Source organism: Schistocerca americana, chromosome 7 (assembly GCF_021461395.2).
Source record: "Schistocerca americana isolate TAMUIC-IGC-003095 chromosome 7, iqSchAmer2.1, whole genome shotgun sequence".
Classification (NCBI taxonomy): Eukaryota; Metazoa; Arthropoda; class Insecta; order Orthoptera; family Acrididae; genus Schistocerca; species Schistocerca americana.
Genome location: NC_060125.1, coordinates 157,339,352 through 157,356,327, shown reverse-complemented (window position 1 = coordinate 157,356,327; position 16,976 = coordinate 157,339,352).

Genomic DNA, 16,976 nt, shown 5'->3' with positions numbered 1-16,976 from the left:
GTCTTTGATTCATAATCAAAAAGTCTTCGGTCCCGGGTTCGATCCCCGCCACTGCCTAAATTTTGATATATAATCGGCACTGGTGGCCGAAGACTTCCGCCATAAGAAGTCAGCCTCATTCTGCCAACGGCCTTGTCAAAGAGGGCGGAGGAGCGGATAGAGGTTCAGGGCACTCTCTTGTCCTAGCGGTGGGAAATTGCCCCTAAAGGCGGAAGAATCAGCAATTATCAACGACATGAGGATGCAGAAGGCAATGGAAACCACTGCATTAAAGACATGTAACGTGTATCCACAGGACATGTGGCCTGTATTTGAAGAAGTGTCATGATTATCTCTCCATTGGCAAAAGATTCCGGAATAGTCCCCCATTCGGATCTCCGGGAGGGGACTGCCAAGGGGGAGGTTACCATGAGTAAAAGATTGAATAATCAACGAAAGGATAACGTTCTACGAGTCGGGGCGTGGAATATCAGAAGCTTGAACGTGGTAGGGAAACTAGAAAATCTGAAAAGGGAAATGCAAAGGCTCAATCTAGATATATTAGGGGTCAGTGAAGTGAAGCGGAAGGAAGGCAAGGATTTCTGGTCAGATGAGTATCGGGTAATATCAACAGCAGCAGAAAATGGTATAACAGGCGTAGGATTCGTTATGAATAGGAAGGTAGGGCAGAGGGTGTGTTACTGTGAACAGTTCAGTGACCGAGTTGTTCTAATCAGAATCGACAGCAGACCAGCACCGACAACGATAGTTCAGGTATACATGGCGACGTCGCAAGCTGAAGATGAACTGATAGAGAAAGTGTATGAGGATATTGATAGGGTAATGCAGTATGTAAAGGGGGACGAAAATGTAATAGTCATGGGCGACTGGAATGCAGTTGTAGGGGAAGGAGTAGAAGAAAAGGTTACAGGAGAATATGGGCTTGGGACAAGGAATGAAAGAGGAGAAAGACTAATTGAGTTCTGTAACAAGTTTCAGCTAGTAATAGCGAATACCCTGTTCAAGAATCACCAGGGGAGGAGGTATACTTGGAAAAGGCCGGGAGATACGGGAAGATTTCAATTAGATTACATCATGGTCAGACAGAGATTCCGAAATCAGATACTGGACTCTAAGGCGTACCCAGGAGCAGATATAGACTCAGATCACAATATAGTAGTGATGAAGAGTAGGCTGAAGTTCAAGACACTAGTCAGGAAGAATCAATACGCAAAGAAGTGGGATACGGAAGTACTAAGGAATGACGAGATACGTTTGAAGTTCTCTAACGCTATAGATACAGCAATAAGGAATATCGCAGTAGGCAGTACAGTTGAAGAGGAATGGACATCTCTAAAAAGGGCCATCAGAGAAGTTGGGAAGGAAAACATAGGTACAAAGAAGGTAGCTGCGAAGAAACCATGGGTAACAGAAGAAATACTTCAGTTGATTGATGAAAGGAGGAAGTACAAACATGTTCCGGGAAAATCAGGAATACAAATGGCTCAAATAGCTCTGAGCACTATGGGACTTAACATCTGTGGTCATCAGTCCCCTAGAACTTAGAACTACTTAAACCTAACTAACCTAAGGACATCACACCCATCCATGCCCGATGCAGGATTCGAACCTGCGACCGTAGCAGTCGCGCGGTTCCAGACTGCGCGCCGAGAACCGCTAGACCACCGCGGCCGGCTCAGGAATACAGAAATACACGTCGCTGAGGAATGAAATAAATAGGAAGTGCAGGGAAGCTAAGATGAAATGGCTGCAGGAAAAATGAGAAGACATCGAAAAAGATATGATTGTCGGAAGGACAGACTCAGCATACAGGAAAGTCAAAACAACCTTTGGTGACATTAAAAGCAACGGTGGTAACATAAAGAGTGCAACGGGAATTCCACTGTTAAATGCAAAGGAGAGAGCAGATAGGTGGAAATAATACATTGAAAGCCTCTATGAGGGTGAAGATTTGTCTGATGTGATAGAAGAAGAAACAGGAGTCGATTTAGAAGAGATAGGGGATCCAGTATTAGAATCGGAATTTAAAAGAGCTTTGGAGGACTTACGGTCAAATAAGGCAGAAGGGATGGATAACATTCCATCAGAATTTCTAAAATCGTTGGGGGAAGTGGCAAAAAAAAGACTATTCATGTTGGTGTGTACAATATATGAGTATGGCGATATACCATCTGACTTTCGGAAAAGCATCATCCACACAATTCGAAGACGGCAAGAGTTGACAAGTGCGAGAATTATCGCACAATCAGCTTAACAGCTCATGCATCGAAGCTGCTTACAAGAATAATATACAGAAGAATGGAAAAGAAAATTGAGAATGCGCTAGGTGACGATCAGTTTGGCTTTAGGAAAAGTAAAGGGACGAGAGAGGCAATTCTGACGTTACGGCTAATAATGGAAGCAAGGCTAAAGAAAAATCAATACACTTTCATAGGATTTGTCGACCTGGAAAAAGCGTTCGACAATATAAAATGGTGCAAGCAGTTCGAGATTCTGAAAAAAGTAGGGGTAAGCTATAGGGAGAGACGGGTCATATACAATATGTACAACAACCAAGAGAGAATAATAAGAGTGGACGATCAAGAACGAAGTGCTCGTATTAAGAAGAGTGTAAGACAAGGCTGTAGCCTTTCGCCCCTGCTCTTTAATCTGTACATCGAGGAAGCAATGATGGAAATAAAAGAAAGGTTCAGGAGTGGAATTAAAATACAAGGTGAAAGGATATCAATGATACGATTCGCTGATGGCATTGCAATCCTGAGTGAAAGTGAAGAAGATGAAATGATCTGCTGAACGGAATGAACAGTCTAATGAGTACACAGTATGGTTTGAGAGTAAATCGGAGAAAGACGAAGGTAATGAGAAGTAGTAGAAATGAGAACAGCGAGAAACTTAACATCAGGAGTGATGGTCACGAAGTCAATGAAGTTAAGGAATTCTGCTACCTAGGCAGTAAAATAACCAATGACGGACGGAGCAAAGAGGACATCAAAAGCAGACTCGCTATGGCAAAAAGGCATTTCTGACCAAGGGAAGTCTACTAATATCAAATACCGGCCTTAATTTGAGGAAGAAATTTCTGAGGATGTACGTCTGGAGTACAGCATTGTATGGTAGTGAAACATGGACTGTGGGAAAACCGGAACAGAAGAGAATCGAAGCATTTGAGATTTGGTGCTATAGACGAATGTTGAAAATTAGGTGGACTGATAAGGTAAGGAATGAGGAGGTTCTACGCAGAATCGTAAAGGAAAGGAATATGTGGAAAACACTGATAAGGAGAAGGGACAGGATGATAGGGCATCTGCTAAGACATGAGGGAATGACTTCCATGGTACTAGAGGGAGCTGTAGAGGGAAAAAGCTGTAGAGGAAGACAGAGATTGGAATACGTCAAGCAAATAATTGAGGACGTAGGTTGCAAGTGCTACTCTGAGATGAAGAGGTTGGCACGGGAAAGGAATTCGTGGCGGGCCGCATCAAACCAGTCAGTTGACTGATGACCAAAAAAAAAAAAAAAAAAAAAAAAATGTAAAATATAGAAAAAATGGTTCAAATGGCTCTAAGCACTATGGGTCTTAACATCTGAGGTCATCAGTCCCCGCGACGTAGAAGTACTTAAACCTAACTAACCTAAGGACATCACACACATACATGCCCGATGCAGTATTCGAACCTGTGACTGTAGCAGCAGCGCGGTTCCGGACTGAAGCGCCTAGAACCGCTCGGCCACAGCGGCCGGCGTAAAATATATAATTGAAGGTTTATGGGAAATAGATATGGTAATATAATGTATATATGAATGTCACAGGACTAGACCACCATATGTTTATAACTTTGCAGAAACATATTCAATTATATAGTAAGCTCTTTCTGGAGATGATCCAGAATTAAACTCCAGGAAATATATACCAACTCAAAACTTGTGCACACTATGAGCAACCAGTGCCTCGGTGTACGGGATATCGCACACGGAAAAAATTTGAGCTTAATTTTTCTTTATCATAGGAAGACACAATCTGGAAGAATGAGAGATGGGCAGGCAGATTATTCCAAGATCAGACAGACATGGCGGTGAGAAGTACACTGCGGAAGGGAAGCGAAGTCCTATAAGAGCATTCAGTCCTCTGGACCAGAGAAACTGAAATATACAAACGAATACTGAACTAAAATAACTTTCTCCCTGCGACACTAAGTCGTCAAACAAGAATAGAATCGTGGAGTACGTGGTGTTGAACGCAATGTATACACAGACAGCCGGCCGTGGTGGTCTAGCGGTTCTAGGCGCTTCAGTCTGGAACCGCGCGACTGCTACGGTCGCAGATTCGAATCCTGCCTCGGGCGTGGATGTGTGTGATGTCCTTAGGTTAGTTAGGTTTAGGTAGTTCTAAGTTCTAGGGGACTGATGACCCCAGATGTTGAGTCCCATAGTGCTCAGAGCCATTTGAACCATTTTTTATACACAGACATATATACAGAGACAACTTCAAAGGATCACGCTTGTAAATACCAACTTACAACCGACCACCACATTTTACGCCAAGGAAAGGAAGGAATAGTACGGTTTTAGATGTCACTGACGACACGGTCATTTGATATGAAACATTAGCTCCGTTTGAGGAAGACCGTCTGCTCTTCTAAGAAAGCATCACGACGGCGACATTTGCCTTAAACGATTAAGGCAAACGGTGAAAGACATAAATCAAGCTGGCCGAATGGGTATTTGATTTGCTGTCTTCCCGAACGTGAGTTCACATCACCATCTCTCTACATTCCTGCGTCAGCTCGATGATGAGATGAAAGTAGCTGATGGAAACCCTGTTACTGGAATAAAGCTTCATCAGTAGAATTTGAGTGTGAAGATCAGGAGAGGTGATGACGTTCGCCACGCGGGATTAGCCGAGCGGTCTAGGGCACTGCAGCCATGGACTGTGCGGCTGGTCCTGGCGGAGGTTCGAGTCCTCCCTCTGGCGTGGGTGTGTGTGTTAGGATAATTTAGGTTAAGTAGCGTGTAGGCTTAGGGACTGATGACCTTAGCAGTTAAGTCCCATAAGGTTTCACACACATTTGAACATTTTTTTGTGATGATGTTCAGTTAAACTCAGCCGGAAGACTACTTTGATGCTGATCGACCCGCTAGTCTTCGCATTCGGGGGAGGACGACGGTTCAATCCCGCGTCCGGCTATCCTGATACAGGTTTTCCGTGATTTCCCTAAATCGCTTCAGGCAAATGCCGGGATGGTTCCTTTGAAAGGGCAGGGCCGACTTCCTTCGCCGTCCTTCCCTAATCCGATGAGACCGGTGACCTCGCTGTTTGGTCTCTTCCCCCAAACAACCCAACCCGACCCGCTAGTCGATCCTGTGCAAACGTCTTCATCGCTCCATGAATGTGAACGTACGAGGGGCGTTCAATAAGTAATGCTATGCATTTTTTCTGTCAGTTTCGGTTGAAAAATGCGGTATTTGTTGTGGGACATTTTGAAATACTCCCACTTTAGCCCCTACAGTTTCATGAGGTTTCAATAGGTTGCGGCGCCGCACGTAGCCATCATAATTGCATCTGTAACGGAGGTGCATCCCAAGAAGAAAGCTCTTACTTTCTTTTGCGGAAAAGCAGAGCATCGCAAACATTCATAGCCACTTGCAGAATCTGCACGGAGACCTGCCAGTGAACGAAAGCACCTTGATTCGTTGAGAGAAGCGTCTGTCATTGTCGCAACAGCGTCACGTAAACCTGTCCGATCTCTCGCGTGCCGGCCAGCCTCACACAGATGTGACTCCTGCAACAGTGGAACGTGCGGACACTCTTATTAGAGGTGATGGACAGGTCGCAATCAAACATCTCATTGTCCAAGTGGACTTCTCTGTTACTAGAGCTGACACACTCGTTCGCCAGTTGGGGACTCGACGATGTATGGCCGCTGGGTTTCTCACTGCCTAACAAAAGACCATTATAAGGAAGGACAATCTGCGTCGAATTGCTTGTGCGTTATGAGGAAGATCGTGATAATTTTTTGTCGAACATCGTCAAGGCGATGAAACATGGATTCACCACTTCGAAATGGAAACAAAACTGCAATCCATGATGTGGTGCCACACCAGCTCTCCTCTGATGAAAAAGTTCAAAGCCCCAGCCCAGTCATGGCGACCATCTTCTGGAAGTCTGAAGGGGCTATTGTGTTTGATGTACTCCTCCCTGATGGTGCAACGATCAACTCGTAAATGCATTGTGGAGCGCTCAGGATATTGAAGAAACGACTGCAGCGTTTTCGTCGCCACAAAAACGATAATGAATTTTCCTTCTCCACGACAAAGCCAAAGCCTCACACAAGTCTGCGCACCCGAGAAGAGTTCACAAAACTACATTGGACTGTTGTTCCTCATATACCCTACAACCCAGATCTCGCACTTCCCGACTTCCCTCTGTCTGGCCAATAGAGGCTGCATTCTGTGGGAAGCAGCACGTGAGGTACACCATTCTCCTGTTCAGATCGATCAGACAGCGAAGCACCAACTTGGGCCTTAAAAAACCGGTGAGACAGGAAAGACCATATGTAGATGATGAGGTGGCAATTTAAAGCCCCATTGATGCATTTGTGTGAGAATCCAGTGTCTCCAAGTAGTATCATATGCCTTACCTATAAAGTGATCGTTGCGTAGGAAAGACTGCTGAATAGCCACATCTAGAAGGGTCAGGTTGTCGACAGTGGACAAAAATCTTCAGAATCCGCACTGAAAGGAATTGTCTGGTCTCTAACAACCAGACCAGACGACGGTTAACCATTCGCTTCAGGCTCTCTCCTATGCAGCTCGTTAAGGCAATACTCCTGTAACTGATGGAAGACATATGGTCCTTCCGTGATTTCAGGAGAGGTATCAAACATGTTCCGGGAAAATCAGGAATACAAATGGCTCAAATGGCTCTGAGCACTATGGGACTTAACATCTGTGGTCATCAGTCCCCTAGAACTTAGAACTACTTAAAGCTAACTAACCTAAGGACATCACACACATCCATGCCCGAGGCAGGATTCGAACCTGCGACCGTAGTGGTCGCGCGGTTCCTGACTGATGCGCCTACAACCGCTCGGCCACTCCGGCCGGCGCTGGACAGTGCACAAGAGATGATCTATGGGGGGGGGGGCAGGAATTTCCACAATGTCAGCGACCATGGCTTTTCCGGAAGTTCTGGGGGAAGGGGCAAGCTGCAAAGGAACTGCAGCATCACAAGTGCAGTGACAAACACAGATGCTAGTACAGACAGTAGAAATCTCCGTTTGTGTAGCGACATTAGTTTTCAGAAGTGGTTGTTTCAGAATGGAAGAAAAGGAGGCAGCGAATGTGGGCGGCTGCATGGACTTGTATAACTTTTTGGCTTCACCATACAGGATGCACTTTGTCGTTTTGATCTCCTGGGTCTTCTTTCCCTCAAGGAAAACTCTACAGTCCCTGCTCCACACAGGGTGATCCCCTGAGGAGGTGACACCCTTTGGAGGAGAGGAGCAAGCAATTCTTTCACGGGCTGCTCTACCACATTTCCCACAAGTGGCTTCTTCTTTACAGCTAGGAGTAGTGTGCCCAAAGTGCTGGTATTTAAAACATCACATTGGATCTGGGTTATAAGGTCATACGCTTAGGAATCCTGTCTTCTCATGCTCTGGTAGTTTGGTGGAATAAAAGACAAAATTTTGAAAAACACAGCCCTCACTCGCGAACACAATTAATTTGTGACCTATGTTTCGGTGTCACAAATTAATTGTGTTCTCAACTGAGGGCTGTATTTTTCAAAATTTTGTATTATACAACAGTCGGTGATTGACAGCCATGTTAAAAACCTTAAGAATAAAAGAGTTTGATCTTGCAAGATCGCTTTCCACCTGTTTCATACATCGACAGTGCTTTCCCAGGACCATTTGGCTTACATTCTTCTCAGGCAATGTCAACTAGATCCCGGCAAGCCACAACACCTTTGCTGTAGTTCAAGTTATTGTGGAATTCAGTTTCTATCGCATACTCCCCGAGGCATTGAGCATTCTGAAGGTTCTTGACTTGTTGGTAGCTAGATGTTTCAATGAACAGGGTCCCATTGCACAAGCGCTTAACAGATTCTTAGGGTGCCAGAAATGTCTTCTAAGCCTTTCTGTACATAAAATGGCGAAACTTTCTCAAAACTACCCTCTCCTCTTTCAAGTTAAGAAACTCATTCTGCAAAACATGCATTCTATTACTAACGACCCCTCTTGTTAGACTTCCGGTGTTCCATCTTTCCGGTGGGAGGGGGAAAAGAAAATTTCGGAGGATCCATTTCGGTACCACAAGCGGCTGGGGAAATAGAGGTCCACTCAGACTGCTTGCCTGAGTAAGCCTTACACAACTGAGATGCGGCTGGTTCCAGAGAGATTGCCCACTAACGACTGTTCCATGTCAACAGCCATGCATCCCATCATACGAGCAGCACACCTTGAGATTGAGGTTTTTCTTTGTAGAGGTTTATTCCGTTCTCACGTTGAAGGTGGTCAAGCCATGACCCCGTCCTCTGAGACACACAACATTCCACCATCGCAACACACAGTGGTCGGTGAAGCATGCCCAGAGATTATGGTAAAAGGGACTGGCGGCGCTTACCTGTCCCCAGCTCAGGACCCTGGCGTCGCGAAGGTGTACCCAGCAAATGAATGCTGAGTCTCTCAGGGCTCCCCCCAACCAAAAATTTACGGGAAAAAGACCCATGTGACCGGCCTTTTGACGGAAAATCGATTGCAGTGTATGAAGTATTGTTTAAACAATTTAGAGAATGCATGGAATATTGTTTATTTAAACAATTTATGAATTGAAGTCGGCATTTTGAATATAGTTTAGTTATTTAGTTAAATAATATATCAGGAAATTGACTGCAGTGTATGGAACACTGTTTATTTAAACAATTTGTGGGTGACAAGGCAGTATCGAATATCTAAAAAAAAAAAAATTCGGCGCTTTTTGATTCTGACGCCCACAGAATGGCTGTGTGAGGTAAGTTTATATTCGTTTCTGGAATCACGAATGTTTAGGCTATTTTCCTAATTTTTTGATGCACACTGATGTCTAAGCACAGATGGGATAATCAGAATAATTACATATCAAAAAGTTCATGACATATTTCGAAACCCGCCGCCACTTTCTGCAGATGGACAAATTACTACAATATCAGCGGCAAACTATTTTGTACAGGTCGAGAAACAAAAAGCATTCGTACTTACGGTTAAACCCTGCAAAAGTGGTCTACAGATCATGAATGGAATGTAGGGCAGTGTAGTAGCCAGCGTTTGGAGTCTCCTGCGCGTGTCTAGGGCGCCGCCACGAAGATCAAAACCACACAATATCCTAGTTACAGATCATGTTACTAAATACCACCGACCACGGTGCGGATACGGGCCTCCTTTGATCACGCGGACCCCCAAGAAAGCATCAAGTGGCGGCATTCTATCGATCAGGAAATTTCAGACTCGCTATCTGGCTCTGCCTTTCTCAAGAGGCCACTTTCTTTTTGTCCGTGTGAACCAATGTCTCGAAACACGCAGACGAAGGTTTTCATCTCTCTCCAAAATATTGTGTTCCTATTGGCTATTGCTGCAGATGAAGGGAGAGCTGACGCAATTTCGATATCAAAAATAGAGTGAAATAATCCATTTGCACTACCATATCAAATTAATTGTTTACAATTTATAGGAGTCAAATAGATCGCTTAAAGCACTCACCTCCAAATTACGCTGATCTTACTTCACAATAAAACTTATTTTCAACGTCTGAGTATAACATGCAAACATAATCAAGTAATGAAATTTCCACCACAGATAGTTCATAGTGCTAAATATATCCGATGTCTTGCACGCACCGACGTTTGAGAGCACAAACACACTCCATCTCCAAACGTTTCCACTAGACATATCTGATGGGAAAAAAATCCTACGATAACACAAACTCGCGATCGTGAAGCGTGCGTCGACCGCAAACTGCAGGGCAGCCTCACCTGCCCATAAAGGCAATCCCTGCCTGTATCGAATGCATGCCTGCTCGGAATACAACCATCAGAAACTATAAATCCATCAGTCGGTAGTTTCACGTTGCGACTGGGTTTTTAAAGCACTGTAGAATTTCTAAATTGGTCCGATGCGCTACATTCGGATTGAGGAGGAAGGGTTTACCATGTGATAGGATAGTAACAACAGCAAATGCCTCTGCAAAAAATGGCTCTGAGCACTATGGGACTCAACATCTTAGGTCATGAGTCCCCTAGAACTTAGAACTACTTAAACCTAACAAACCTAAGGACATCACACACATCCATGCCCGAGGCAGAATTCGACCCTGCGACCGTAGCGGCCGCGCGGTTCCAGACTGTAGCGCGTAGAACCGCATGGCCACACCGGCCGGCCCGCCTCTGCAAGAGATAGTCCACTGCTATGTATTGAGAACCGTTAAACATGACACATTTAAACTGCGATCTAATCTGTAGTCTTGGCTAGATGTCAGAGGCCGCTATCAATCGGGTAAAAAGCGCTATAGAATTACTAAATTGGTTCTCTCCGCTATATTCGGAAGAAGAAAGGGCCGACTGCGTGACAGAATAGTGACAACAGCAAATACCACTGCAAGATAGAGTCCACTGCACTGTATTGAGAAACACTAAACACGACGTACTTAAACCACGATCCAGTCCATAGCAATAGTTGTCATACCTACACTCCTGGAAATGGAAAAAAGAACACATTGACACCGGTGTGTCAGACCCACCATACTTGCTCCGGACACTGCGAGAGGGCTGTACAAGCAATGATCACACACACGGCACAGCGGGCACACCAGGAACCGCGGTGTTGGCCGTCGAATGGCGCTAGCTGCGCAGCATTTGTGCACCGCCGCCGTCAGTGTCAGCCAGTTTGCCGTGGCATACGGAGCTCCATCGCAGTCTTTAACACTGGTAGCATGCCGCGACAGCGTGGACGTGAACCGTATGTGCAGTTGACGGACTTTGAGCGAGGGCGTATAGTGGGCATGCGGGAGGCCGGGTGGACGTACCGCCGAATTGCTCAACACGTGGGGCGTGAGGTCTCCACAGTACATCGATGTTGTCGCCAGTGGTCGGCGGAAGGTGCACGTGCCCGTCGACCTGGGACCGGACCGCAGCGACGCACGGATGCACGCCAAGACCGTAGGATCCTACGCAGTGCCGTAGGGGACCGCACCGCCACTTCCCAGCAAATTAGGGACACTGTTGCTCCTGGGGTATCGGCGAGGACCATTCGCAACCGTCTCCATGAACCTGGGCTACGGTCCCGCACACCGTTAGGCCGTCTTCAGCTCACGCCCCAACTTCGTGCAGCCCGCCTCCAGTGGTGTCGCGACAGGCGTGAATGGAGGGACGAATGGAGACGTGTCGTCTTCAGCGATGAGAGTCGCTTCTGCCTTGGTGCCAATGATGGTCGTATGCGTGTTTGGCGCCGTGCAGGTGAGCGCCACAATCAGGACTGCATACGACCGAGGCACACAGGGCCAACACCCGGCATCATGGTGTGGTGAGCGATCTCCTACACTGGCCGTACACCACTGGTGATCGTCGAGGGGACACTGAATAGTGCACGGTACATCCAAACCGTCATCGAACCCATCGTTCTATCATTCCTAGACCGGCAAGGGAACTTGCTGTTCCAACAGGACAATGCACGTCCGCATGTATCCCGTGCCACCCAACGTGCTCTAGAAGGTGTAAGTCAACTACCCTGGCCAGCAAGATCTCTGGATCTGTCCCCCATTGAGCATGTTTGGGACTAGATGAAGCGTCGTCTCACGCGGTCTGCACGTCCAGCACGAACGCTGGTCCAACTGAGACGCCAGGTGGAAATGGCATGGCAAGCCGTTCCACAGGACTGCATCCAGCATCTCTACGATCGTCTCCATGAGAGAATAGCAGCCTGCATTGCTGCGAAAGGTGGATATACACTGTACTAGTGCCGACATTGTGCATGCTCTGTTGCCTGTGTCTACGTGCCTGTGGTTCTGTCAGTGTGATCATGTGATGTATCTGACCCCAGGAATGTGTCACTAAAGTTTCCCCTTCCTGGGACAATGAATTCACGGTGTTCTTATTTCAATTTCCAGGAGTGTAGATGTCAGATTGCAGCAGTCGCACATCCCATGCGCTTATATCCTGATGTCCACATGCAGTGCGCGAACCGTCTCATATGTCGCCATGCCACCGATCAGAGGTCGGTGAAAACTACTGTCTAGAGCGCAGCCACAATGGTGAACGCATCTGCCACCAGGGGCATCCGGGGATGATTGGAATTCGGATGTTACCAATAGGTCCAGTGCAAACACCCGCCGTTTTGAATCTTTTCTCACGCAACATATACGTCCACTTCTATCCCTGCTCACCCAGCACACTGGTCACTTTCCTACTCCCCACTATTGTAGACAAGAGCAGACAGGTTCGTATATTCTTTCTATCTAACTGCCCATCACAGGCTGAGCTAATCCATTACATCCAGTAGCATACTACCCCTCACCGCCGTTGCAGCCAGCCATGGTGCATAGCCGAACAAATCACGGCGGCATGGATGTAGTCTGTAGATCTAACCAATTTCACCCCAACATAGACCTCTCTCCTCAGTTTAAAAAAATCAACTTTACACAATCCATGACAGCAATGTTGTTGGCCATACACCAAGTTATTTTCGAAGACCGAAGAAATCAGGTATCGTTACTTGATGTGAAAATCATGTGACAGTATGACATAGCCAACATTTCATCTTAGTATTTTCTCATCAAGTAGGAAAAGAATCTGTTTTAATCAGCTTAATTTACGCCATGTGTCACACGACTAGAATATTAAACTCATTTTTGGCTCTTGGTGGAGTGTAAAGGTGTATGTCCTCCTTTCGAACTCTCTCTTAAAGTAAGAAAATGCCTCACCACATATGAATTCTCTTAAGGTAACAGCACAGAGAAGTTGTAAGTATCAGGATTACTAAATTCCGTAATACAGCTGATTTTATTACGATGGTCGTTTCTCCCTGCATAAGTGGGAGACTGAAATTTCGTTAAAAGATATCGCCGCAACAAAAAGAAACGCCTGATTACCACTTCAAGTCAAGAATCATGTTTGTGGTACCCTAGCCATCGCTTCCAACTTAAAGGTGGCACGTCATTGATACCAGTTGATAAGCTAATTAACTTAGCATGGCGAGTAATTTTTTTTTCAGCAGTTGGGCTACACTCGCCATGCAGCTCAAATGGGAATCCCTGGTTGGAAGACAATGTTCTTTCCGAGATTTGATGCTGACCGCAGAAGGATTCTGCTCTCAGCAACATACATTTTGTGCAAGGTCTGTGCGATCAATAACATCATCACAATGACCATGTTCCGACACCCTGCGTAAAAAGTGGTCTTGGTTCTACGGGAACACATAAGAGTTGCTGATAGCATTACGCTTTCTGGCAGAAATGTGTCTGTTATTTGGAATCAAGTCTCTCCATTCAACCACATACTTGCGATGGATCCTATAGAGGTATCTTTTAATGACAGCCACAAGTGAATCATGTTCGTGGCACTCTCATATCTCAAAACAGGTCACTTTTCTTTTTTTTTCGATCATATCTGGTAACGATCCCGTACAGAAAAACTCCAATGTGGTTTCAGACACTCCCTCTGTATCTTGCAACTGTTCCTCTTGTAAACTGTTCCTCAGTCTCTGCTCTGCCTCCCTGCAGGTTTGTCCATGTTATTGTTCCAATTTAATTCAGAAGTGAGCAGAAATCAGACAGTGCTATGCCTACCACCTTCATCGTCCCATGGAGAAACAGGATAAGCTGAGTTAATGCATCAAGACAATATTTCGACCACTCAGTGGAAATGGGAACATGCTGTCATACTTCCATCTACAGTCTGTAAGGCCAGTGCCAAACGAAGCTTTCTCCTGCAACACAAGATAGCAGATAAAAGACAGTAAGAACAGTTATGGTGGTTCTTCTTATCAGCAAAATTAGGAAGACTCTACATCATAAGGGAACTGAAAGAAGGACAAGGATTTTGCTACTGCATTATGGTGGGTCTCCAAACTACCTGCAGATAATGCAGTCTGAAGGAGATCTATGTCTCTCAGGGTGCATTCACATCCGTCACCCAAAAGATTCTCTCTATCCTCGTTATTTTGTACCATCAAACAGAGAAACACAATAAAAACTCCACTAATGTCACCTAGTAGAGAACTCAATAAGATATTACCATGTCCATCTCTTCCGATATATCAGGAAACAAATATCTCCTGCATGCTACATTGAGCAAATGTCGCCATCTCATTAAATATACAGGTATATACAGGTATACTGGAGCTGGTGGCCAGTGACTGAAGTCGCTTGAACAAACCAGTGTAAAGTTTCATAGCCTGTACTGTAGGAGGGCCATATCCCACAGACTATCAGTCGCAAGAGAGGGTCCATGCAATGTTCTTTCATAGGCGGTTTGATGCATTGCTTTTTTTTCTGCTGTAACACATTCAAGCAATGTATGACTACAGCTTTGTACAACGCCATACATTTTGTTTTTCCATTATGACTTCGAGGTCTGTGTCAGGCGCTAAACCAACATTAACACGTTTCGATCAACTGGCTCTCACAGAAAGCTGGACATTGCGGTGTAAACTATGCTGCTGCTCCCACAACGTACAGTATGATTGAAATAAAAGACAGGGGCGATGTTTCTTATTGACAAAACTGCAGATGACATCAAAACATATGGGAAGTGGAAGAGTCTGCAACATAGTGTAGCATTTCCAGATACCCAAATGTAATTGATTTAAACTCATCCTCCACAGTGACATGGTAGCAGATGTCTAGATATTCCATTTCGATTGATTCCTTATATTGCAGTCATGTATGTGATCACTGTTTCGGTGCAGGCCATACCCAGAAGGTGCTACTCCCACCAAGACTCTCTCTCCATCTCAAACAAGTGATGTCAGCCAGTCATTATGTGGTAATCAACAGCATATAAGTGTATGGATGGGATGGAAAAGACACTGTCGACATGGAACGATGTACTGTGATAAGCACCACAGTTGATAGTGCGATGAATTTTAGCAATTTCACCAATTTTTCCTTAATTTCAATGCCGACCAATGATGCTACACCAAGCTTCCTAATTTCTGTATAATTGATAAAGCACCCTTGCCCTACTTTTGGAGCAACTTATAATGGATTGCGAATGTAGATAGATGACTGTGCAGTTCATGGTTAATTCTGAAACACATACACCATAGTATACCAGACAGCGTCCTTTAGCGATCTACATATTTGCAGCACTTCGATCATACTGAATAATTTACGATTATGCTTTCCCATCTTTCCTTACGCAGATGGGAGTCACAGAGCATTGTCGCATTATTATGAAAGTTGAAGACTGAAAGGTCGCCTTCACTGTCTACCCAAGTGCACTAGATCCATCCAGATCCATATGTCGAGTTGGTTAGCACCGGGTATCGGTGTATAGTAGGAATGAGCGTGTTGTCGTGATATAACAGGCGCTTATGAAGAAGAAACGCGCAGTTTATGCATGATTGAGCTCCAGACGTACATAGTTTGAAACGTCTTACGTAAATCAGCTGTGCTATCAATTCTGAAGTATTGTTGTAGGACATTATCTTTACGCCAGTGACTGTTATAGGTTTTTTATTACACTATTGCAATTTTGGCCTTAGGCCATTATCAAGTGCTGATATTATGGCTTTAAGCCATGTCAGCGAAATGTAAGCTGACACATTTTTATGTCGTTGTCAATCCTGTTAAATACATTCGTGTCGTTGTTCCATAGTACTAGACGTATTCAGACATCGTAAAATAAGATAATCTATAAATGCACATTTTCGTTACCACGTCACTAATTACACACACACACAGAGAGAGAGAGAGAGAGAGAGAGAGAGAGAGAGAGAGAGAGAGATGAAGATGGTCAATGATCTCCTCAGTGAGGATGCAAATCAGGCTCGCACTCTAGATCGAGTGTTGAGGATACCAAGATACCAGGCAAGGGTTGTGTGTGGTTGAGACTTGGGATGTGACGGAGTGTGTGGTAGGGTAGTCTGTGCAGTTGCGATGACCACTGTGTCCTCATGGCTTACTCGATGTCGGCACGATAGCTCAGTGTGTTTGTCAGAGGGCTGGCTGCCTTCTGCAATAATAATAAAAAAAAAGAACTGTGAGAAATATTCAGCGGTCAAGTATAACAGCTTTCATATGACGTCCGTCCCGGCCAACTGCAAAGAACAAAAAAAGAAAAAAAGAGTGGTCTGAGAAACTTCCTAGTAAGCAGGAGATCCAGATTCGAATCCAGGTCTGGCACAGATTTCGACTTTCCCTACTGATTTACATGAATGGCCAGTCGCAGCCAATGCCTGTAAATCTTTTGTGAATTAAATTTACATTAGATGTTACAAAAATTCCCCTTTTTCGTAAATATGTTCTTCTTAAAGACAGTTTGTATTTTATACCCTCTCTGCTCTAGCCCTTATGAGTTATTTTTCTCCCAAACAGCAGAACTCGTAAAATACTTTTGATGTCTAATTTGCTAATTTCCTCATCATTTATTGACATTATTCGACTCCATTTGATTATTTTTGTTTTGTTCATGTGTGTTTTATAATCACCTTTTAAGTCATTATCCATTGCGTTCAGCTGCTCTTCCATGTCCTATACGCTCTCTGCCGAGATTAAAACGTTATCGGAAAACTTGAAAGTTTTTTTTTGTCCTTGAAATTTAATTCCATTCTCCCAATTCCTTCTTACTTTCCATTTCTGCTTAGTCATTGTACTGACTGAATAACATTGGTGATGTCTCGTTCCCTTCAACGACAGCTTTTTCTTGATGTCCTTCGGCGCTTATTACTGTAAACTGGTTTCTGTACAAGTGCCAGTATCATCAAGGCGACACTGCACTACTGCAG